Source organism: Schistocerca cancellata, chromosome 2 (assembly GCF_023864275.1).
Source record: "Schistocerca cancellata isolate TAMUIC-IGC-003103 chromosome 2, iqSchCanc2.1, whole genome shotgun sequence".
Taxonomy (NCBI): Eukaryota; Metazoa; Arthropoda; class Insecta; order Orthoptera; family Acrididae; genus Schistocerca; species Schistocerca cancellata.
In genome coordinates this window covers 535171065-535193770 of record NC_064627.1, presented here as the reverse complement: position 1 = coordinate 535193770, position 22706 = coordinate 535171065, and the positions used below count along the sequence as shown (strand labels likewise).

Genomic DNA, 22706 nt, shown 5'->3' with positions numbered 1-22706 from the left:
GTATCCGATCGGAGGAAATTAGTCGGCCCACTTACTTACTGCAGAAATAAGCACCGAATCGTCGTGTAGCGTTGTCTAATGCAAATGAGAAATGTCCTGTGCATTCAGTATAACAACTACCGCAACGACGCGATTATCTCGATGCGCAACATTTATTTGTCACCTTCGTTGACCTCATCGCTGATGTTGCTTCCAAGTTTCTTTCGAAGAGCAAACCACGTTCTTCGTAGCCGAATTGTGAGACCAGAGGCTCCTGCTGTTGGCGATGGAGCCAGGCCCTATCAGATCGCTTCCGTATATGGCGGTCGGACGGAAAGCAAAACTGTCGAAAGGCGACAGTTGTGCTACAGTTGGGGGTATTATTGGCTCGATACGTTAAAATGTCTGCGAGAAGTAAGCACTTAACTATGAGTGAGAAACCACCGTTCCCAAACACCGCCATGGTGCCAAACCTCGATTCGTTTATAAATCTTGAGGTGATGTTTGATTCGGATGACGTACGCTATCGAATGTTGTGTCCTTCCAATTGGTAGGCGGTTTAGTTTCGTATTTCTTACAGATGTTATCTGCCACCTACACGTTCCATTGCTACTAGTGAGTGGCGTTTCGCATGTAGATGGCGTGATCCGAAATGGGTGCTTTACGTAAAATTCTTCGACAAGGATGGGATTCGTACCCACGCGTGCAGAGCACATTGGATTAGCAGTCCAACAGCCTTAACCACTCGGCCACCTCGCCTGATGCATCGGAAACTGCGTCCCTCGCTAGTCCTTACGGAAAGAAGTCGTTTGTCGATTCCAAAACGCATCGTACTGTGGCTGGTGTTAACGCTGTAACGCCCTGCTGCAGTGCAGCTGACCAAGCTCCCACTCGTGAATCATTTAATGATGGCATCCGTCCACGTCGGTATCCGATCGGAGGAAATTAGTCGGCCCACTTACTTACTGCAGAAATAAGCACCGAATCGTCGTGTAGCGTTGTCTAATGCAAATGAGAAATGTCCTGTGCATTCAGTATAACAACTACCGCAACGACTCGATTATCTCGATGCGCAACATTTATTTGTCACCTTCGTTGACCTCATCGCTGATGTTGCTTCCAAGTTTCTTTCGAAGAGCAAACCACGTTCTTCGTAGCCGAATTGTGAGACCAGAGGCTCCTGCTGTTGGCGATGGAGCCAGGCCCTATCAGATCGCTTCCGTATATGGCGGTCGGACGGAAAGCAAAACTGTCGAAAGGCGACAGTTGTGCTACAGTTGGGGGTATTATTGGCTCGATACGTTAAAATGTCTGCGAGAAGTAAGCACTTAACTATGAGTGAGAAACCACCGTTCCCAAACACCGCCATGGTGCCAAACCTCGATTCGTTTATAAATCTTGAGGTGATGTTTGATTCGGATGACGTACGCTATCGAATGTTGTGTCCTTCCAATTGGTAGGCGGTTTAGTTTCGTATTTCTTACAGATGTTATCTGCCACCTACACGTTCCATTGCTACTAGTGAGTGGCGTTTCGCATGTAGATGGCGTGATCCGAAATGGGTGCTTTACGTAAAATTCTTCGACGAGGATGGGATTCGAACCCACGCGTGCAGAGCACATTGGATTAGCAGTCCAACAGCCTTAACCACTCGGCCACCTCGCCTGATGCATCGGAAACTGCGTCCCTCGCTAGTCCTTACGGAAAGAAGTCGTTTGTCGATTCCAAAACGCATCGTACTGTGGCTGGTGTTAACGCTGTAACGCCCTGCTGCAGTGCAGCTGACCAAGCTCCCACTCGTGAATCATTTAATGATGGCATCCGTCCACGTCGGTATCCGATCGGAGGAAATTAGTCGGCCCACTTACTTACTGCAGAAATAAGCACCGAATCGTCGTGTAGCGTTGTCTAATGCAAATGAGAAATGTCCTGTGCATTCAGTATAACAACTACCGCAACGACGCGATTATCTCGATGCGCAACATTTATTTGTCACCTTCGTTGACCTCATCGCTGATGTTGCTTCCAAGTTTCTTTCGAAGAGCAAACCACGTTCTTCGTAGCCGAATTGTGAGACCAGAGGCTCCTGCTGTTGGCGATGGAGCCAGGCCCTATCAGATCGCTTCCGTATATGGCGGTCGGACGGAAAGCAAAACTGTCGAAAGGCGACAGTTGTGCTACAGTTGGGGGTATTATTGGCTCGATACGTTAAAATGTCTGCGAGAAGTAAGCACTTAACTATGAGTGAGAAACCACCGTTCCCAAACACCGCCATGGTGCCAAACCTCGATTCGTTTATAAATCTTGAGGTGATGTTTGATTCGGAAGACGTACGCTATCGAATGTTGTGTCCTTCCAATTGGTAGGCGGTTTAGTTTCGTATTTCTTACAGATGTTATCTGCCACCTACACGTTCCATTGCTACTAGTGAGTGGCGTTTCGCATGTAGATGGCGTGATCCGAAATGGGTGCTTTACGTAAAATTCTTCGACGAGGATGGGATTCGAACCCACGCGTGCAGAGCACATTGGATTAGCAGTCCAACAGCCTTAACCACTCGGCCACCTCGCCTGATGCATCGGAAACTGCGTCCCTCGCTAGTCCTTACGGAAAGAAGTCGTTTGTCGATTCCAAAACGCATCGTACTGTGGCTGGTGTTAACGCTGTAACGCCCTGCTGCAGTGCAGCTGACCAAGCTGCCACTCGTGAATCATTTAATGATGGCATCCGTCCACGTCGGTATCCGATCGGAGGAAATTAGTCGGCCCACTTACTTACTGCAGAAATAAGCACCGAATCGTCGTGTAGCGTTGTCTAATGCAAATGAGAAATGTCCTGTGCATTCAGTATAACAACTACCGCAACGACGCGATTATCTCGATGCGCAACATTTATTTGTCACCTTCGTTGACCTCATCGCTGATGTTGCTTCCAAGTTTCTTTCGAAGAGCAAACCACGTTCTTCGTAGCCGAATTGTGAGACCAGAGGCTCCTGCTGTTGGCGATGGAGCCAGGCCCTATCAGATCGCTTCCGTATATGGCGGTCGGACGGAAAGCAAAACTGTCGAAAGGCGACAGTTGTGCTACAGTTGGGGGTATTATTGGCTCGATACGTTAAAATGTCTGCGAGAAGTAAGCACTTAACTATGAGTGAGAAACCACCGTTCCCAAACACCGCCATGGTGCCAAACCTCGATTCGTTTATAAATCTTGAGGTGATGTTTGATTCGGAAGACGTACGCTATCGAATGTTGTGTCCTTCCAATTGGTAGGCGGTTTAGTTTCGTATTTATTACAGATGTTATCTGCCACCTACACGTTCCATTGCTACTAGTGAGTGGCGTTTCGCATGTAGATGGCGTGATCCGAAATGGGTGCTTTACGTAAAATTCTTCGACGAGGATGGGATTCGTACCCACGCGTGCAGAGCACATTGGATTAGCAGTCCAACAGCCTTAACCACTCGGCCACCTCGCCTGATGCATCGGAAACTGCGTCCCTCGCTAGTCCTTACGGAAAGAAGTCGTTTGTCGATTCCAAAACGCATCGTACTGTGGCTGGTGTTAACGCTGTAACGCCCTGCTGCAGTGCAGCTGACCAAGCTCCCACTCGTGAATCATTTAATGATGGCATCCGTCCACGTCGGTATCCGATCGGAGGAAATTAGTCGGCCCACTTACTTACTGCAGAAATAAGCACCGAATCGTCGTGTAGCGTTGTCTAATGCAAATGAGAAATGTCCTGTGCATTCAGTATAACAACTACCGCAACGACGCGATGATCTCGATGCGCAACATTTATTTGTCACCTTCGTTGACCTCATCGCTGATGTTGCTTCCAAGTTTCTTTCGAAGAGCAAACCACGTTCTTCGTAGCCGAATTGTGAGACCAGAGGCTCCTGCTGTTGGCGATGGAGCCAGGCCCTATCAGATCGCTTCCGTATATGGCGGTCGGACGGAAAGCAAAACTGTCGAAAGGCGACAGTTGTGCTACAGTTGGGGGTATTATTGGCTCGATACGTTAAAATGTCTGCGAGAAGTAAGCACTTAACTATGAGTGAGAAACCACCGTTCCCAAACACCGCCATGGTGCCAAACCTCGATTCGTTTATAAATCTTGAGGTGATGTTTGATTCGGAAGACGTACGCTATCGAATGTTGTGTCCTTCCAATTGGTAGGCGGTTTAGTTTCGTATTTCTTACAGATGTTATCTGCCACCTACACGTTCCATTGCTACTAGTGAGTGGCGTTTCGCATGTAGATGGCGTGATCCGAAATGGGTGCTTTACGTAAAATTCTTCGACGAGGATGGGATTCGAACCCACGCGTGCAGAGCACATTGGATTAGCAGTCCAACAGCCTTAACCACTCGGCCACCTCGCCTGATGCATCGGAAACTGCGTCCCTCGCTAGTCCTTACGGAAAGAAGTCGTTTGTCGATTCCAAAACGCATCGTACTGTGGCTGGTGTTAACGCTGTAACGCCCTGCTGCAGTGCAGCTGACCAAGCTGCCACTCGTGAATCATTTAATGATGGCATCCGTCCACGTCGGTATCCGATCGGAGGAAATTAGTCGGCCCACTTACTTACTGCAGAAATAAGCACCGAATCGTCGTGTAGCGTTGTCTAATGCAAATGAGAAATGTCCTGTGCATTCAGTATAACAACTACCGCAACGACGCGATGATCTCGATGCGCAACATTTATTTGTCACCTTCGTTGACCTCATCGCTGATGTTGCTTCCAAGTTTCTTTCGAAGAGCAAACCACGTTCTTCGTAGCCGAATTGTGAGACCAGAGGCTCCTGCTGTTGGCGATGGAGCCAGGCCCTATCAGATCGCTTCCGTATATGGCGGTCGGACGGAAAGCAAAACTGTCGAAAGGCGACAGTTGTGCTACAGTTGGGGGTATTATTGGCTCGATACGTTAAAATGTCTGCGAGAAGTAAGCACTTAACTATGAGTGAGAAACCACCGTTCCCAAACACCGCCATGGTGCCAAACCTCGATTCGTTTATAAATCTTGAGGTGATGTTTGATTCGGAAGACGTACGCTATCGAATGTTGTGTCCTTCCAATTGGTAGGCGGTTTAGTTTCGTATTTCTTACAGATGTTATCTGCCACCTACACGTTCCATTGCTACTAGTGAGTGGCGTTTCGCATGTAGATGGCGTGATCCGAAATGGGTGCTTTACGTAAAATTCTTCGACGAGGATGGGATTCGTACCCACGCGTGCAGAGCACATTGGATTAGCAGTCCAACAGCCTTAACCACTCGGCCACCTCGCCTGATGCATCGGAAACTGCGTCCCTCGCTAGTCCTTACGGAAAGAAGTCGTTTGTCGATTCCAAAACGCATCGTACTGTGGCTGGTGTTAACGCTGTAACGCCCTGCTGCAGTGCAGCTGACCAAGCTCCCACTCGTGAATCATTTAATGATGGCATCCGTCCACGTCGGTATCCGATCGGAGGAAATTAGTCGGCCCACTTACTTACTGCAGAAATAAGCACCGAATCGTCGTGTAGCGTTGTCTAATGCAAATGAGAAATGTCCTGTGCATTCAGTATAACAACTACCGCAACGACGCGATGATCTCGATGCGCAACATTTATTTGTCACCTTCGTTGACCTCATCGCTGATGTTGCTTCCAAGTTTCTTTCGAAGAGCAAACCACGTTCTTCGTAGCCGAATTGTGAGACCAGAGGCTCCTGCTGTTGGCGATGGAGCCAGGCCCTATCAGATCGCTTCCGTATATGGCGGTCGGACGGAAAGCAAAACTGTCGAAAGGCGACAGTTGTGCTACAGTTGGGGGTATTATTGGCTCGATACGTTAAAATGTCTGCGAGAAGTAAGCACTTAACTATGAGTGAGAAACCACCGTTCCCAAACACCGCCATGGTGCCAAACCTCGATTCGTTTATAAATCTTGAGGTGATGTTTGATTCGGAAGACGTACGCTATCGAATGTTGTGTCCTTCCAATTGGTAGGCGGTTTAGTTTCGTATTTCTTACAGATGTTATCTGCCACCTACACGTTCCATTGCTACTAGTGAGTGGCGTTTCGCATGTAGATGGCGTGATCCGAAATGGGTGCTTTACGTAAAATTCTTCGACGAGGATGGGATTCGAACCCACGCGTGCAGAGCACATTGGATTAGCAGTCCAACAGCCTTAACCACTCGGCCACCTCGCCTGATGCATCGGAAACTGCGTCCCTCGCTAGTCCTTACGGAAAGAAGTCGTTTGTCGATTCCAAAACGCATCGTACTGTGGCTGGTGTTAACGCTGTAACGCCCTGCTGCAGTGCAGCTGACCAAGCTGCCACTCGTGAATCATTTAATGATGGCATCCGTCCACGTCGGTATCCGATCGGAGGAAATTAGTCGGCCCACTTACTTACTGCAGAAATAAGCACCGAATCGTCGTGTAGCGTTGTCTAATGCAAATGAGAAATGTCCTGTGCATTCAGTATAACAACTACCGCAACGACGCGATGATCTCGATGCGCAACATTTATTTGTCACCTTCGTTGACCTCATCGCTGATGTTGCTTCCAAGTTTCTTTCGAAGAGCAAACCACGTTCTTCGTAGCCGAATTGTGAGACCAGAGGCTCCTGCTGTTGGCGATGGAGCCAGGCCCTATCAGATCGCTTCCGTATATGGCGGTCGGACGGAAAGCAAAACTGTCGAAAGGCGACAGTTGTGCTACAGTTGGGGGTATTATTGGCTCGATACGTTAAAATGTCTGCGAGAAGTAAGCACTTAACTATGAGTGAGAAACCACCGTTCCCAAACACCGCCATGGTGCCAAACCTCGATTCGTTTATAAATCTTGAGGTGATGTTTGATTCGGAAGACGTACGCTATCGAATGTTGTGTCCTTCCAATTGGTAGGCGGTTTAGTTTCGTATTTCTTACAGATGTTATCTGCCACCTACACGTTCCATTGCTACTAGTGAGTGGCGTTTCGCATGTAGATGGCGTGATCCGAAATGGGTGCTTTACGTAAAATTCTTCGACGAGGATGGGATTCGTACCCACGCGTGCAGAGCACATTGGATTAGCAGTCCAACAGCCTTAACCACTCGGCCACCTCGCCTGATGCATCGGAAACTGCGTCCCTCGCTAGTCCTTACGGAAAGAAGTCGTTTGTCGATTCCAAAACGCATCGTACTGTGGCTGGTGTTAACGCTGTAACGCCCTGCTGCAGTGCAGCTGACCAAGCTCCCACTCGTGAATCATTTAATGATGGCATCCGTCCACGTCGGTATCCGATCGGAGGAAATTAGTCGGCCCACTTACTTACTGCAGAAATAAGCACCGAATCGTCGTGTAGCGTTGTCTAATGCAAATGAGAAATGTCCTGTGCATTCAGTATAACAACTACCGCAACGACGCGATGATCTCGATGCGCAACATTTATTTGTCACCTTCGTTGACCTCATCGCTGATGTTGCTTCCAAGTTTCTTTCGAAGAGCAAACCACGTTCTTCGTAGCCGAATTGTGAGACCAGAGGCTCCTGCTGTTGGCGATGGAGCCAGGCCCTATCAGATCGCTTCCGTATATGGCGGTCGGACGGAAAGCAAAACTGTCGAAAGGCGACAGTTGTGCTACAGTTGGGGGTATTATTGGCTCGATACGTTAAAATGTCTGCGAGAAGTAAGCACTTAACTATGAGTGAGAAACCACCGTTCCCAAACACCGCCATGGTGCCAAACCTCGATTCGTTTATAAATCTTGAGGTGATGTTTGATTCGGAAGACGTACGCTATCGAATGTTGTGTCCTTCCAATTGGTAGGCGGTTTAGTTTCGTATTTCTTACAGATGTTATCTGCCACCTACACGTTCCATTGCTACTAGTGAGTGGCGTTTCGCATGTAGATGGCGTGATCCGAAATGGGTGCTTTACGTAAAATTCTTCGACGAGGATGGGATTCGTACCCACGCGTGCAGAGCACATTGGATTAGCAGTCCAACAGCCTTAACCACTCGGCCACCTCGCCTGATGCATCGGAAACTGCGTCCCTCGCTAGTCCTTACGGAAAGAAGTCGTTTGTCGATTCCAAAACGCATCGTACTGTGGCTGGTGTTAACGCTGTAACGCCCTGCTGCAGTGCAGCTGACCAAGCTCCCACTCGTGAATCATTTAATGATGGCATCCGTCCACGTCGGTATCCGATCGGAGGAAATTAGTCGGCCCACTTACTTACTGCAGAAATAAGCACCGAATCGTCGTGTAGCGTTGTCTAATGCAAATGAGAAATGTCCTGTGCATTCAGTATAACAACTACCGCAACGACGCGATTATCTCGATGCGCAACATTTATTTGTCACCTTCGTTGACCTCATCGCTGATGTTGCTTCCAAGTTTCTTTCGAAGAGCAAACCACGTTCTTCGTAGCCGAATTGTGAGACCAGAGGCTCCTGCTGTTGGCGATGGAGCCAGGCCCTATCAGATCGCTTCCGTATATGGCGGTCGGACGGAAAGCAAAACTGTCGAAAGGCGACAGTTGTGCTACAGTTGGGGGTATTATTGGCTCGATACGTTAAAATGTCTGCGAGAAGTAAGCACTTAACTATGAGTGAGAAACCACCGTTCCCAAACACCGCCATGGTGCCAAACCTCGATTCGTTTATAAATCTTGAGGTGATGTTTGATTCGGATGACGTACGCTATCGAATGTTGTGTCCTTCCAATTGGTTGGCGGTTTAGTTTCGTATTTCTTACAGATGTTATCTGCCACCTACACGTTCCATTGCTACTAGTGAGTGGCGTTTCGCATGTAGAAGGCGTGATCCGAAATGGGTGCTTTACGTAAAATTCTTCGACGAGGATGGGATTCGAACCCACGCGTGCAGAGCACATTGGATTAGCAGTCCAACAGCCTTAACCACTCGGCCACCTCGCCTGATGCATCGGAAACTGCGTCCCTCGCTAGTCCTTACGGAAAGAAGTCGTTTGTCGATTCCAAAACGCATCGTACTGTGGCTGGTGTTAACGCTGTAACGCCCTGCTGCAGTGCAGCTGACCAAGCTCCCACTCGTGAATCATTTAATGATGGCATCCGTCCACGTCGGTATCCGATCGGAGGAAATTAGTCGGCCCACTTACTTACTGCAGAAATAAGCACCGAATCGTCGTGTAGCGTTGTCTAATGCAAATGAGAAATGTCCTGTGCATTCAGTATAACAACTACCGCAACGACGCGATTATCTCGATGCGCAACATTTATTTGTCACCTTCGTTGACCTCATCGCTGATGTTGCTTCCAAGTTTCTTTCGAAGAGCAAACCACGTTCTTCGTAGCCGAATTGTGAGACCAGAGGCTCCTGCTGTTGGCGATGGAGCCAGGCCCTATCAGATCGCTTCCGTATATGGCGGTCGGACGGAAAGCAAAACTGTCGAAAGGCGACAGTTGTGCTACAGTTGGGGGTATTATTGGCTCGATACGTTAAAATGTCTGCGAGAAGTAAGCACTTAACTATGAGTGAGAAACCACCGTTCCCAAACACCGCCATGGTGCCAAACCTCGATTCGTTTATAAATCTTGAGGTGATGTTTGATTCGGATGACGTACGCTATCGAATGTTGTGTCCTTCCAATTGGTAGGCGGTTTAGTTTCGTATTTCTTACAGATGTTATCTGCCACCTACACGTTCCATTGCTACTAGTGAGTGGCGTTTCGCATGTAGATGGCGTGATCCGAAATGGGTGCTTTACGTAAAATTCTTCGACGAGGATGGGATTCGTACCCACGCGTGCAGAGCACATTGGATTAGCAGTCCAACAGCCTTAACCACTCGGCCACCTCGCCTGATGCATCGGAAACTGCGTCCCTCGCTAGTCCTTACGGAAAGAAGTCGTTTGTCGATTCCAAAACGCATCGTACTGTGGCTGGTGTTAACGCTGTAACGCCCTGCTGCAGTGCAGCTGACCAAGCTCCCACTCGTGAATCATTTAATGATGGCATCCGTCCACGTCGGTATCCGATCGGAGGAAATTAGTCGGCCCACTTACTTACTGCAGAAATAAGCACCGAATCGTCGTGTAGCGTTGTCTAATGCAAATGAGAAATGTCCTGTGCATTCAGTATAACAACTACCGCAACGACGCGATGATCTCGATGCGCAACATTTATTTGTCACCTTCGTTGACCTCATCGCTGATGTTGCTTCCAAGTTTCTTTCGAAGAGCAAACCACGTTCTTCGTAGCCGAATTGTGAGACCAGAGGCTCCTGCTGTTGGCGATGGAGCCAGGCCCTATCAGATCGCTTCCGTATATGGCGGTCGGACGGAAAGCAAAACTGTCGAAAGGCGACAGTTGTGCTACAGTTGGGGGTATTATTGGCTCGATACGTTAAAATGTCTGCGAGAAGTAAGCACTTAACTATGAGTGAGAAACCACCGTTCCCAAACACCGCCATGGTGCCAAACCTCGATTCGTTTATAAATCTTGAGGTGATGTTTGATTCGGAAGACGTACGCTATCGAATGTTGTGTCCTTCCAATTGGTAGGCGGTTTAGTTTCGTATTTCTTACAGATGTTATCTGCCACCTACACGTTCCATTGCTACTAGTGAGTGGCGTTTCGCATGTAGATGGCGTGATCCGAAATGGGTGCTTTACGTAAAATTCTTCGACGAGGATGGGATTCGAACCCACGCGTGCAGAGCACATTGGATTAGCAGTCCAACAGCCTTAACCACTCGGCCACCTCGCCTGATGCATCGGAAACTGCGTCCCTCGCTAGTCCTTACGGAAAGAAGTCGTTTGTCGATTCCAAAACGCATCGTACTGTGGCTGGTGTTAACGCTGTAACGCCCTGCTGCAGTGCAGCTGACCAAGCTGCCACTCGTGAATCATTTAATGATGGCATCCGTCCACGTCGGTATCCGATCGGAGGAAATTAGTCGGCCCACTTACTTACTGCAGAAATAAGCACCGAATCGTCGTGTAGCGTTGTCTAATGCAAATGAGAAATGTCCTGTGCATTCAGTATAACAACTACCGCAACGACGCGATTATCTCGATGCGCAACATTTATTTGTCACCTTCGTTGACCTCATCGCTGATGTTGCTTCCAAGTTTCTTTCGAAGAGCAAACCACGTTCTTCGTAGCCGAATTGTGAGACCAGAGGCTCCTGCTGTTGGCGATGGAGCCAGGCCCTATCAGATCGCTTCCGTATATGGCGGTCGGACGGAAAGCAAAACTGTCGAAAGGCGACAGTTGTGCTACAGTTGGGGGTATTATTGGCTCGATACGTTAAAATGTCTGCGAGAAGTAAGCACTTAACTATGAGTGAGAAACCACCGTTCCCAAACACCGCCATGGTGCCAAACCTCGATTCGTTTATAAATCTTGAGGTGATGTTTGATTCGGAAGACGTACGCTATCGAATGTTGTGTCCTTCCAATTGGTAGGCGGTTTAGTTTCGTATTTCTTACAGATGTTATCTGCCACCTACACGTTCCATTGCTACTAGTGAGTGGCGTTTCGCATGTAGATGGCGTGATCCGAAATGGGTGCTTTACGTAAAATTCTTCGACGAGGATGGGATTCGTACCCACGCGTGCAGAGCACATTGGATTAGCAGTCCAACAGCCTTAACCACTCGGCCACCTCGCCTGATGCATCGGAAACTGCGTCCCTCGCTAGTCCTTACGGAAAGAAGTCGTTTGTCGATTCCAAAACGCATCGTACTGTGGCTGGTGTTAACGCTGTAACGCCCTGCTGCAGTGCAGCTGACCAAGCTCCCACTCGTGAATCATTTAATGATGGCATCCGTCCACGTCGGTATCCGATCGGAGGAAATTAGTCGGCCCACTTACTTACTGCAGAAATAAGCACCGAATCGTCGTGTAGCGTTGTCTAATGCAAATGAGAAATGTCCTGTGCATTCAGTATAACAACTACCGCAACGACGCGATGATCTCGATGCGCAACATTTATTTGTCACCTTCGTTGACCTCATCGCTGATGTTGCTTCCAAGTTTCTTTCGAAGAGCAAACCACGTTCTTCGTAGCCGAATTGTGAGACCAGAGGCTCCTGCTGTTGGCGATGGAGCCAGGCCCTATCAGATCGCTTCCGTATATGGCGGTCGGACGGAAAGCAAAACTGTCGAAAGGCGACAGTTGTGCTACAGTTGGGGGTATTATTGGCTCGATACGTTAAAATGTCTGCGAGAAGTAAGCACTTAACTATGAGTGAGAAACCACCGTTCCCAAACACCGCAATGGTGCCAAACCTCGATTCGTTTATAAATCTTGAGGTGATGTTTGATTCGGAAGACGTACGCTATCGAATGTTGTGTCCTTCCAATTGGTAGGCGGTTTAGTTTCGTATTTCTTACAGATGTTATCTGCCACCTACACGTTCCATTGCTACTAGTGAGTGGCGTTTCGCATGTAGATGGCGTGATCCGAAATGGGTGCTTTACGTAAAATTCTTCGACGAGGATGGGATTCGTACCCACGCGTGCAGAGCACATTGGATTAGCAGTCCAACAGCCTTAACCACTCGGCCACCTCGCCTGATGCATCGGAAACTGCGTCCCTCGCTAGTCCTTACGGAAAGAAGTCGTTTGTCGATTCCAAAACGCATCGTACTGTGGCTGGTGTTAACGCTGTAACGCCCTGCTGCAGTGCAGCTGACCAAGCTCCCACTCGTGAATCATTTAATGATGGCATCCGTCCACGTCGGTATCCGATCGGAGGAAATTAGTCGGCCCACTTACTTACTGCAGAAATAAGCACCGAATCGTCGTGTAGCGTTGTCTAATGCAAATGAGAAATGTCCTGTGCATTCAGTATAACAACTACCGCAACGACGCGATTATCTCGATGCGCAACATTTATTTGTCACCTTCGTTGACCTCATCGCTGATGTTGCTTCCAAGTTTCTTTCGAAGAGCAAACCACGTTCTTCGTAGCCGAATTGTGAGACCAGAGGCTCCTGCTGTTGGCGATGGAGCCAGGCCCTATCAGATCGCTTCCGTATATGGCGGTCGGACGGAAAGCAAAACTGTCGAAAGGCGACAGTTGTGCTACAGTTGGGGGTATTATTGGCTCGATACGTTAAAATGTCTGCGAGAAGTAAGCACTTAACTATGAGTGAGAAACCACCGTTCCCAAACACCGCCATGGTGCCAAACCTCGATTCGTTTATAAATCTTGAGGTGATGTTTGATTCGGATGACGTACGCTATCGAATGTTGTGTCCTTCCAATTGGTAGGCGGTTTAGTTTCGTATTTCTTACAGATGTTATCTGCCACCTACACGTTCCATTGCTACTAGTGAGTGGCGTTTCGCATGTAGAAGGCGTGATCCGAAATGGGTGCTTTACGTAAAATTCTTCGACGAGGATGGGATTCGAACCCACGCGTGCAGAGCACATTGGATTAGCAGTCCAACAGCCTTAACCACTCGGCCACCTCGCCTGATGCATCGGAAACTGCGTCCCTCGCTAGTCCTTACGGAAAGAAGTCGTTTGTCGATTCCAAAACGCATCGTACTGTGGCTGGTGTTAACGCTGTAACGCCCTGCTGCAGTGCAGCTGACCAAGCTCCCACTCGTGAATCATTTAATGATGGCATCCGTCCACGTCGGTATCCGATCGGAGGAAATTAGTCGGCCCACTTACTTACTGCAGAAATAAGCACCGAATCGTCGTGTAGCGTTGTCTAATGCAAATGAGAAATGTCCTGTGCATTCAGTATAACAACTACCGCAACGACGCGATTATCTCGATGCGCAACATTTATTTGTCACCTTCGTTGACCTCATCGCTGATGTTGCTTCCAAGTTTCTTTCGAAGAGCAAACCACGTTCTTCGTAGCCGAATTGTGAGACCAGAGGCTCCTGCTGTTGGCGATGGAGCCAGGCCCTATCAGATCGCTTCCGTATATGGCGGTCGGACGGAAAGCAAAACTGTCGAAAGGCGACAGTTGTGCTACAGTTGGGGGTATTATTGGCTCGATACGTTAAAATGTCTGCGAGAAGTAAGCACTTAACTATGAGTGAGAAACCACCGTTCCCAAACACCGCCATGGTGCCAAACCTCGATTCGTTTATAAATCTTGAGGTGATGTTTGATTCGGATGACGTACGCTATCGAATGTTGTGTCCTTCCAATTGGTAGGCGGTTTAGTTTCGTATTTCTTACAGATGTTATCTGCCACCTACACGTTCCATTGCTACTAGTGAGTGGCGTTTCGCATGTAGATGGCGTGATCCGAAATGGGTGCTTTACGTAAAATTCTTCGACGAGGATGGGATTCGTACCCACGCGTGCAGAGCACATTGGATTAGCAGTCCAACAGCCTTAACCACTCGGCCACCTCGCCTGATGCATCGGAAACTGCGTCCCTCGCTAGTCCTTACGGAAAGAAGTCGTTTGTCGATTCCAAAACGCATCGTACTGTGGCTGGTGTTAACGCTGTAACGCCCTGCTGCAGTGCAGCTGACCAAGCTCCCACTCGTGAATCATTTAATGATGGCATCCGTCCACGTCGGTATCCGATCGGAGGAAATTAGTCGGCCCACTTACTTACTGCAGAAATAAGCACCGAATCGTCGTGTAGCGTTGTCTAATGCAAATGAGAAATGTCCTGTGCATTCAGTATAACAACTACCGCAACGACGCGATTATCTCGATGCGCAACATTTATTTGTCACCTTCGTTGACCTCATCGCTGATGTTGCTTCCAAGTTTCTTTCGAAGAGCAAACCACGTTCTTCGTAGCCGAATTGTGAGACCAGAGGCTCCTGCTGTTGGCGATGGAGCCAGGCCCTATCAGATCGCTTCCGTATATGGCGGTCGGACGGAAAGCAAAACTGTCGAAAGGCGACAGTTGTGCTACAGTTGGGGGTATTATTGGCTCGATACGTTAAAATGTCTGCGAGAAGTAAGCACTTAACTATGAGTGAGAAACCACCGTTCCCAAACACCGCCATGGTGCCAAACCTCGATTCGTTTATAAATCTTGAGGTGATGTTTGATTCGGATGACGTACGCTATCGAATGTTGTGTCCTTCCAATTGGTAGGCGGTTTAGTTTCGTATTTCTTACAGATGTTATCTGCCACCTACACGTTCCATTGCTACTAGTGAGTGGCGTTTCGCATGTAGAAGGCGTGATCCGAAATGGGTGCTTTACGTAAAATTCTTCGACGAGGATGGGATTCGAACCCACGCGTGCAGAGCACATTGGATTAGCAGTCCAACAGCCTTAACCACTCGGCCACCTCGCCTGATGCATCGGAAACTGCGTCCCTCGCTAGTCGTTACGGAAAGAAGTCGTTTGTCGATTCCAAAACGCATCGTACTGTGGCTGGTGTTAACGCTGTAACGCCCCGCTGCAGTGCAGCTGACCAAGCTCCCACTCGTGAATCATTTAATGATGGCATCCGTCCATGTCGGTATCCGATCGGAGGAAATTAGTCGGCCCACTTACTTACTGCAGAAATAAGCACCGAATCGTCGTGTAGCGTTGTCTAATGCAAATGAGAAATGTCCTGTGCATTCAGTATAACAACTACCGCAACGACGCGATGATCTCGATGCGCAACATTTATTTGTCACCTTCGTTGACCTCATCGCTGATGTTGCTTCCAAGTTTCTTTCGAAGAGCAAACCACGTTCTTCGTAGCCGAATTGTGAGACCAGAGGCTCCTGCTGTTGGCGATGGAGCCAGGCCCTATCAGATCGCTTCCGTATATGGCGGTCGGACGGAAAGCAAAACTGTCGAAAGGCGACAGTTGTGCTACAGTTGGGGGTATTATTGGCTCGATACGTTAAAATGTCTGCGAGAAGTAAGCACTTAACTATGAGTGAGAAACCACCGTTCCCAAACACCGCCATGGTGCCAAACCTCGATTCGTTTATAAATCTTGAGGTGATGTTTGATTCGGATGACGTACGCTATCGAATGTTGTGTCCTTCCAATTGGTAGGCGGTTTAGTTTCGTATTTCTTACAGATGTTATCTGCCACCTACACGTTCCATTGCTACTAGTGAGTGGCGTTTCGCATGTAGATGGCGTGATCCGAAATGGGTGCTTTACGTAAAATTCTTCGACGAGGATGGGATTCGTACCCACGCGTGCAGAGCACATTGGATTAGCAGTCCAACAGCCTTAACCACTCGGCCACCTCGCCTGATGCATCGGAAACTGCGTCCCTCGCTAGTCCTTACGGAAAGAAGTCGTTTGTCGATTCCAAAACGCATCGTACTGTGGCTGGTGTTAACGCTGTAACGCCCTGCTGCAGTGCAGCTGACCAAGCTCCCACTCGTGAATCATTTAATGATGGCATCCGTCCACGTCGGTATCCGATCGGAGGAAATTAGTCGGCCCACTTACTTACTGCAGAAATAAGCACCGAATCGTCGTGTAGCGTTGTCTAATGCAAATGAGAAATGTCCTGTGCATTCAGTATAACAACTACCGCAACGACGCGATGATCTCGATGCGCAACATTTATTTGTCACCTTCGTTGACCTCATCGCTGATGTTGCTTCCAAGTTTCTTTCGAAGAGCAAACCACGTTCTTCGTAGCCGAATTGTGAGACCAGAGGCTCCTGCTGTTGGCGATGGAGCCAGGCCCTATCAGATCGCTTCCGTATATGGCGGTCGGACGGAAAGCAAAACTGTCGAAAGGCGACAGTTGTGCTACAGTTGGGGGTATTATTGGCTCGATACGTTAAAATGTCTGCGAGAAGTAAGCACTTAACTATGAGTGAGAAACCACCGTTCCCAAACACCGCCATGGTGCCAAACCTCGATTCGTTTATAAATCTTGAGGTGATGTTTGATTCGGAAGACGTACGCTATCGAATGTTGTGTCCTTCCAATTGGTAGGCGGTTTAGTTTCGTATTTCTTACAGATGTTATCTGCCACCTACACGTTCCATTGCTACTAGTGAGTGGCGTTTCGCATGTAGATGGCGTGATCCGAAATGGGTGCTTTACGTAAAATTCTTCGACGAGGATGGGATTCGTACCCACGCGTGCAGAGCACATTGGATTAGCAGTCCAACAGCCTTAACCACTCGGCCACCTCGCCTGATGCATCGGAAACTGCGTCCCTCGCTAGTCCTTACGGAAAGAAGTCGTTTGTCGATTCCAAAACGCATCGTACTGTGGCTGGTGTTAACGCTGTAACGCCCTGCTGCAGTGCAGCTGACCAAGCTCCCACTCGTGAATCATTTAATGATGGCATCCGTCCACGTCGGTATCCGATCGGAGGAAATTAGTCGGCCCACTTACTTACTGCAGAAATAAGCACCGAATCGTCGTGTAGCGTTGTCTAATGCAAATGAGAAATGTCCTGTGCATTCAGTATAACAACTACCGCAACGACGCGATGATCTCGATGCGCAACATTTATTTGTCACCTTCGTTGACCTCATCGCTGATGTTGCTTCCAAGTTTCTTTCGAAGAGCAAACCACGTTCTTCGTAGCCGAATTGTGAGACCAGAGGCTCCTGCTGTTGGCGATGGAGCCAGGCCCTATCAGATCGCTTCCGTATATGGCGGTCGGACGGAAAGCAAAACTGTCGAAAGGCGACAGTTGTGCTACAGTTGGGGGTATTATTGGCTCGATACGTTAAAATGTCTGCGAGAAGTAAGCACTTAACTATGAGTGAGAAACCACCGTTCCCAAACACCGCCATGGTGCCAAACCTCGATTCGTTTATAAATCTTGAGGTGATGTTTGATTCGGAAGACGTACGCTATCGAATGTTGTGTCCTTCCAATTGGTAGGCGGTTTAGTTTCGTATTTCTTACAGATGTTATCTGCCACCTACACGTTCCATTGCTACTAGTGAGTGGCGTTTCGCATGTAGATGGCGTGATCCGAAATGGGTGCTTTACGTAAAATTCTTCGACGAGGATGGGATTCGTACCCACGCGTGCAGAGCACATTGGATTAGCAGTCCAACAGCCTTAACCACTCGGCCACCTCGCCTGATGCATCGGAAACTGCGTCCCTCGCTAGTCCTTACGGAAAGAAGTCGTTTGTCGATTCCAAAACGCATCGTACTGTGGCTGGTGTTAACGCTGTAACGCCCTGCTGCAGTGCAGCTGACCAAGCTCCCACTCGTGAATCATTTAATGATGGCATCCGTCCACGTCGGTATCCGATCGGAGGAAATTAGTCGGCCCACTTACTTACTGCAGAAATAAGCACCGAATCGTCGTGTAGCGTTGTCTAATGCAAATGAGAAATGTCCTGTGCATTCAGTATAACAACTACCGCAACGACGAGATGATCTCGATGCGCAACATTTATTTGTCACCTTCGTTGACCTCATCGCTGATGTTGCTTCCAAGTTTCTTTCGAAGAGCAAACCACGTTCTTCGTAGCCGAATTGTGAGACCAGAGGCTCCTGCTGTTGGCGATGGAGCCAGGCCCTATCAGATCGCTTCCGTATATGGCGGTCGGACGGAAAGCAAAACTGTCGAAAGGCGACAGTTGTGCTACAGTTGGGGGTATTATTGGCTCGATACGTTAAAATGTCTGCGAGAAGTAAGCACTTAACTATGAGTGAGAAACCACCGTTCCCAAACACCGCCATGGTGCCAAACCTCGATTCGTTTATAAATCTTGAGGTGATGTTTGATTCGGAAGACGTACGCTATCGAATGTTGTGTCCTTCCAATTGGTAGGCGGTTTAGTTTCGTATTTCTTACAGATGTTATCTGCCACCTACACGTTCCATTGCTACTAGTGAGTGGCGTTTCGCATGTAGATGGCGTGATCCGAAATGGGTGCTTTACGTAAAATTCTTCGACGAGGATGGGATTCGTACCCACGCGTGCAGAGCACATTGGATTAGCAGTCCAACAGCCTTAACCACTCGGCCACCTCGCCTGATGCATCGGAAACTGCGTCCCTCGCTAGTCCTTACGGAAAGAAGTCGTTTGTCGATTCCAAAACGCATCGTACTGTGGCTGGTGTTAACGCTGTAACGCCCTGCTGCAGTGCAGCTGACCAAGCTCCCACTCGTGAATCATTTAATGATGGCATCCGTCCACGTCGGTATCCGATCGGAGGAAATTAGTCGGCCCACTTACTTACTGCAGAAATAAGCACCGAATCGTCGTGTAGCGTTGTCTAATGCAAATGAGAAATGTCCTGTGCATTCAGTATAACAACTACCGCAACGACGCGATGATCTCGATGCGCAACATTTATTTGTCACCTTCGTTGACCTCATCGCTGATGTTGCTTCCAAGTTTCTTTCGAAGAGCAAACCACGTTCTTCGTAGCCGAATTGTGAGACCAGAGGCTCCTGCTGTTGGCGATGGAGCCAGGCCCTATCAGATCGCTTCCGTATATGGCGGTCGGACGGAAAGCAAAACTGTCGAAAGGCGACAGTTGTGCTACAGTTGGGGGTATTATTGGCTCGATACGTTAAAATGTCTGCGAGAAGTAAGCACTTAACTATGAGTGAGAAACCACCGTTCCCAAACACCGCCATGGTGCCAAACCTCGATTCGTTTATAAATCTTGAGGTGATGTTTGATTCGGATGACGTACGCTATCGAATGTTGTGTCCTTCCAATTGGTAGGCGGTTTAGTTTCGTATTTCTTACAGATGTTATCTGCCACCTACACGTTCCATTGCTACTAGTGAGTGGCGTTTCGCATGTAGAAGGCGTGATCCGAAATGGGTGCTTTACGTAAAATTCTTCGACGAGGATGGGATTCGAACCCACGCGTGCAGAGCACATTGGATTAGCAGTCCAACAGCCTTAACCACTCGGCCACCTCGCCTGATGCATCGGAAACTGCGTCCCTCGCTAGTCCTTACGGAAAGAAGTCGTTTGTCGATTACAAAACGCATCGTACTGTGGCTGGTGTTAACGCTGTAACGCCCCGCTGCAGTGCAGCTGACCAAGCTCCCACTCGTGAATCATTTAATGATGGCATCCGTCCATGTCGGTATCCGATCGGAGGAAATTAGTCGGCCCACTTACTTACTGCAGAAATAAGCACCGAATCGTCGTGTAGCGTTGTCTAATGCAAATGAGAAATGTCCTGTGCATTCAGTATAACAACTACCGCAACGACGCGATGATCTCGATGCGCAACATTTATTTGTCACCTTCGTTGACCTCATCGCTGATGTTGCTTCCAAGTTTCTTTCGAAGAGCAAACCACGTTCTTCGTAGCCGAATTGTGAGACCAGAGGCTCCTGCTGTTGGCGATGGAGCCAGGCCCTATCAGATCGCTTCCGTATATGGCGGTCGGACGGAAAGCAAAACTGTCGAAAGGCGACAGTTGTGCTACAGTTGGGGGTATTATTGGCTCGATACGTTAAAATGTCTGCGAGAAGTAAGCACTTAACTATGAGTGAGAAACCACCGTTCCCAAACACCGCCATGGTGCCAAACCTCGATTCGTTTATAAATCTTGAGGTGATGTTTGATTCGGATGACGTACGCTATCGAATGTTGTGTCCTTCCAATTGGTAGGCGGTTTAGTTTCGTATTTCTTACAGATGTTATCTGCCACCTACACGTTCCATTGCTACTAGTGAGTGGCGTTTCGCATGTAGATGGCGTGATCCGAAATGGGTGCTTTACGTAAAATTCTTCGACGAGGATGGGATTCGTACCCACGCGTGCAGAGCACATTGGATTAGCAGTCCAACAGCCTTAACCACTCGGCCACCTCGCCTGATGCATCGGAAACTGCGTCCCTCGCTAGTCCTTACGGAAAGAAGTCGTTTGTCGATTCCAAAACGCATCGTACTGTGGCTGGTGTTAACGCTGTAACGCCCTGCTGCAGTGCAGCTGACCAAGCTCCCACTCGTGAATCATTTAATGATGGCATCCGTCCACGTCGGTATCCGATCGGAGGAAATTAGTCGGCCCACTTACTTACTGCAGAAATAAGCACCGAATCGTCGTGTAGCGTTGTCTAATGCAAATGAGAAATGTCCTGTGCATTCAGTATAACAACTACCGCAACGACGCGATGATCTCGATGCGCAACATTTATTTGTCACCTTCGTTGACCTCATCGCTGATGTTGCTTCCAAGTTTCTTTCGAAGAGCAAACCACGTTCTTCGTAGCCGAATTGTGAGACCAGAGGCTCCTGCTGTTGGCGATGGAGCCAGGCCCTATCAGATCGCTTCCGTATATGGCGGTCGGACGGAAAGCAAAACTGTCGAAAGGCGACAGTTGTGCTACAGTTGGGGGTATTATTGGCTCGATACGTTAAAATGTCTGCGAGAAGTAAGCACTTAACTATGAGTGAGAAACCACCGTTCCCAAACACCGCCATGGTGCCAAACCTCGATTCGTTTATAAATCTTGAGGTGATGTTTGATTCGGATGACGTACGCTATCGAATGTTGTGTCCTTCCAATTGGTAGGCGGTTTAGTTTCGTATTTCTTACAGATGTTATCTGCCACCTACACGTTCCATTGCTACTAGTGAGTGGCGTTTCGCATGTAGATGGCGTGATCCGAAATGGGTGCTTTACGTAAAATTCTTCGACGAGGATGGGATTCGTACCCACGCGTGCAGAGCACATTGGATTAGCAGTCCAACAGCCTTAACCACTCGGCCACCTCGCCTGATGCATCGGAAACTGCGTCCCTCGCTAGTCCTTACGGAAAGAAGTCGTTTGTCGATTCCAAAACGCATCGTACTGTGGCTGGTGTTAACGCTGTAACGCCCTGCTGCAGTGCAGCTGACCAAGCTCCCACTCGTGAATCATTTAATGATGGCATCCGTCCACGTCGGTATCCGATCGGAGGAAATTAGTCGGCCCACTTACTTACTGCAGAAATAAGCACCGAATCGTCGTGTAGCGTTGTCTAATGCAAATGAGAAATGTCCTGTGCATTCAGTATAACAACTACCGCAACGACGCGATGATCTCGATGCGCAACATTTATTTGTCACCTTCGTTGACCTCATCGCTGATGTTGCTTCCAAGTTTCTTTCGAAGAGCAAACCACGTTCTTCGTAGCCGAATTGTGAGACCAGAGGCTCCTGCTGTTGGCGATGGAGCCAGGCCCTATCAGATCGCTTCCGTATATGGCGGTCGGACGGAAAGCAAAACTGTCGAAAGGCGACAGTTGTGCTACAGTTGGGGGTATTATTGGCTCGATACGTTAAAATGTCTGCGAGAAGTAAGCACTTAACTATGAGTGAGAAACCACCGTTCCCAAACACCGCCATGGTGCCAAACCTCGAATCGTTTATAAATCTTGAGGTGATGTTTGATTCGGAAGACGTACGCTATCGAATGTTGTGTCCTTCCAATTGGTAGGCGGTTTAGTTTCGTATTTCTTACAGATGTTATCTGCCACCTACACGTTCCATTGCTACTAGTGAGTGGCGTTTCGCATGTAGATGGCGTGATCCGAAATGGGTGCTTTACGTAAAATTCTTCGACGAGGATGGGATTCGTACCCACGCGTGCAGAGCACATTGGATTAGCAGTCCAACAGCCTTAACCACTCGGCCACCTCGCCTGATGCATCGGAAACTGCGTCCCTCGCTAGTCCTTACGGAAAGAAGTCGTTTGTCGATTCCAAAACGCATCGTACTGTGGCTGGTGTTAACGCTGTAACGCCCTGCTGCAGTGCAGCTGACCAAGCTCCCACTCGTGAATCATTTAATGATGGCATCCGTCCACGTCGGTATCCGATCGGAGGAAATTAGTCGGCCCACTTACTTACTGCAGAAATAAGCACCG

The 22706-nt window shown here is 48.6% G+C and overlaps 25 non-coding genes across 25 annotated transcripts; all 25 read right to left on the bottom strand.

Annotated features, from left to right (window-relative positions):
- Positions 1-655: 655 nt before the first annotated feature.
- Positions 656-738, bottom strand: Trnas-gcu (transfer RNA serine (anticodon GCU)). Its single transcript has one exon. It is a non-coding gene; the product is annotated as a tRNA-Ser (tRNA).
- Positions 739-1561: 823 nt separating this feature from the next.
- Trnas-gcu (transfer RNA serine (anticodon GCU)) lies at positions 1562-1644 on the bottom strand. The gene has a single exon. It is a non-coding gene; the product is annotated as a tRNA-Ser (tRNA).
- An 823-nt stretch (positions 1645-2467) lies between these two features.
- Trnas-gcu (transfer RNA serine (anticodon GCU)) lies at positions 2468-2550 on the bottom strand. The gene has a single exon. It is a non-coding gene; the product is annotated as a tRNA-Ser (tRNA).
- An 823-nt stretch (positions 2551-3373) lies between these two features.
- Trnas-gcu (transfer RNA serine (anticodon GCU)) lies at positions 3374-3456 on the bottom strand. The gene has a single exon. It is a non-coding gene; the product is annotated as a tRNA-Ser (tRNA).
- Positions 3457-4279: 823 nt separating this feature from the next.
- On the bottom strand, positions 4280-4362 carry Trnas-gcu (transfer RNA serine (anticodon GCU)). Its single transcript has one exon. It is a non-coding gene; the product is annotated as a tRNA-Ser (tRNA).
- An 823-nt stretch (positions 4363-5185) lies between these two features.
- On the bottom strand, positions 5186-5268 carry Trnas-gcu (transfer RNA serine (anticodon GCU)). The gene has a single exon. It is a non-coding gene; the product is annotated as a tRNA-Ser (tRNA).
- An 823-nt stretch (positions 5269-6091) lies between these two features.
- Positions 6092-6174, bottom strand: Trnas-gcu (transfer RNA serine (anticodon GCU)). The gene has a single exon. It is a non-coding gene; the product is annotated as a tRNA-Ser (tRNA).
- Positions 6175-6997: 823 nt separating this feature from the next.
- Trnas-gcu (transfer RNA serine (anticodon GCU)) lies at positions 6998-7080 on the bottom strand. Its single transcript has one exon. It is a non-coding gene; the product is annotated as a tRNA-Ser (tRNA).
- An 823-nt stretch (positions 7081-7903) lies between these two features.
- Trnas-gcu (transfer RNA serine (anticodon GCU)) lies at positions 7904-7986 on the bottom strand. Its single transcript has one exon. It is a non-coding gene; the product is annotated as a tRNA-Ser (tRNA).
- An 823-nt stretch (positions 7987-8809) lies between these two features.
- On the bottom strand, positions 8810-8892 carry Trnas-gcu (transfer RNA serine (anticodon GCU)). The gene has a single exon. It is a non-coding gene; the product is annotated as a tRNA-Ser (tRNA).
- An 823-nt stretch (positions 8893-9715) lies between these two features.
- Positions 9716-9798, bottom strand: Trnas-gcu (transfer RNA serine (anticodon GCU)). The gene has a single exon. It is a non-coding gene; the product is annotated as a tRNA-Ser (tRNA).
- Positions 9799-10621: 823 nt separating this feature from the next.
- Trnas-gcu (transfer RNA serine (anticodon GCU)) lies at positions 10622-10704 on the bottom strand. Its single transcript has one exon. It is a non-coding gene; the product is annotated as a tRNA-Ser (tRNA).
- Positions 10705-11527: 823 nt separating this feature from the next.
- Positions 11528-11610, bottom strand: Trnas-gcu (transfer RNA serine (anticodon GCU)). The gene has a single exon. It is a non-coding gene; the product is annotated as a tRNA-Ser (tRNA).
- An 823-nt stretch (positions 11611-12433) lies between these two features.
- On the bottom strand, positions 12434-12516 carry Trnas-gcu (transfer RNA serine (anticodon GCU)). The gene has a single exon. It is a non-coding gene; the product is annotated as a tRNA-Ser (tRNA).
- Positions 12517-13339: 823 nt separating this feature from the next.
- On the bottom strand, positions 13340-13422 carry Trnas-gcu (transfer RNA serine (anticodon GCU)). The gene has a single exon. It is a non-coding gene; the product is annotated as a tRNA-Ser (tRNA).
- Positions 13423-14245: 823 nt separating this feature from the next.
- On the bottom strand, positions 14246-14328 carry Trnas-gcu (transfer RNA serine (anticodon GCU)). The gene has a single exon. It is a non-coding gene; the product is annotated as a tRNA-Ser (tRNA).
- An 823-nt stretch (positions 14329-15151) lies between these two features.
- On the bottom strand, positions 15152-15234 carry Trnas-gcu (transfer RNA serine (anticodon GCU)). Its single transcript has one exon. It is a non-coding gene; the product is annotated as a tRNA-Ser (tRNA).
- Positions 15235-16057: 823 nt separating this feature from the next.
- Trnas-gcu (transfer RNA serine (anticodon GCU)) lies at positions 16058-16140 on the bottom strand. Its single transcript has one exon. It is a non-coding gene; the product is annotated as a tRNA-Ser (tRNA).
- Positions 16141-16963: 823 nt separating this feature from the next.
- On the bottom strand, positions 16964-17046 carry Trnas-gcu (transfer RNA serine (anticodon GCU)). Its single transcript has one exon. It is a non-coding gene; the product is annotated as a tRNA-Ser (tRNA).
- An 823-nt stretch (positions 17047-17869) lies between these two features.
- Trnas-gcu (transfer RNA serine (anticodon GCU)) lies at positions 17870-17952 on the bottom strand. The gene has a single exon. It is a non-coding gene; the product is annotated as a tRNA-Ser (tRNA).
- An 823-nt stretch (positions 17953-18775) lies between these two features.
- Trnas-gcu (transfer RNA serine (anticodon GCU)) lies at positions 18776-18858 on the bottom strand. The gene has a single exon. It is a non-coding gene; the product is annotated as a tRNA-Ser (tRNA).
- Positions 18859-19681: 823 nt separating this feature from the next.
- Trnas-gcu (transfer RNA serine (anticodon GCU)) lies at positions 19682-19764 on the bottom strand. Its single transcript has one exon. It is a non-coding gene; the product is annotated as a tRNA-Ser (tRNA).
- An 823-nt stretch (positions 19765-20587) lies between these two features.
- On the bottom strand, positions 20588-20670 carry Trnas-gcu (transfer RNA serine (anticodon GCU)). The gene has a single exon. It is a non-coding gene; the product is annotated as a tRNA-Ser (tRNA).
- An 823-nt stretch (positions 20671-21493) lies between these two features.
- Positions 21494-21576, bottom strand: Trnas-gcu (transfer RNA serine (anticodon GCU)). Its single transcript has one exon. It is a non-coding gene; the product is annotated as a tRNA-Ser (tRNA).
- An 823-nt stretch (positions 21577-22399) lies between these two features.
- On the bottom strand, positions 22400-22482 carry Trnas-gcu (transfer RNA serine (anticodon GCU)). The gene has a single exon. It is a non-coding gene; the product is annotated as a tRNA-Ser (tRNA).
- Positions 22483-22706: the final 224 nt, after the last annotated feature.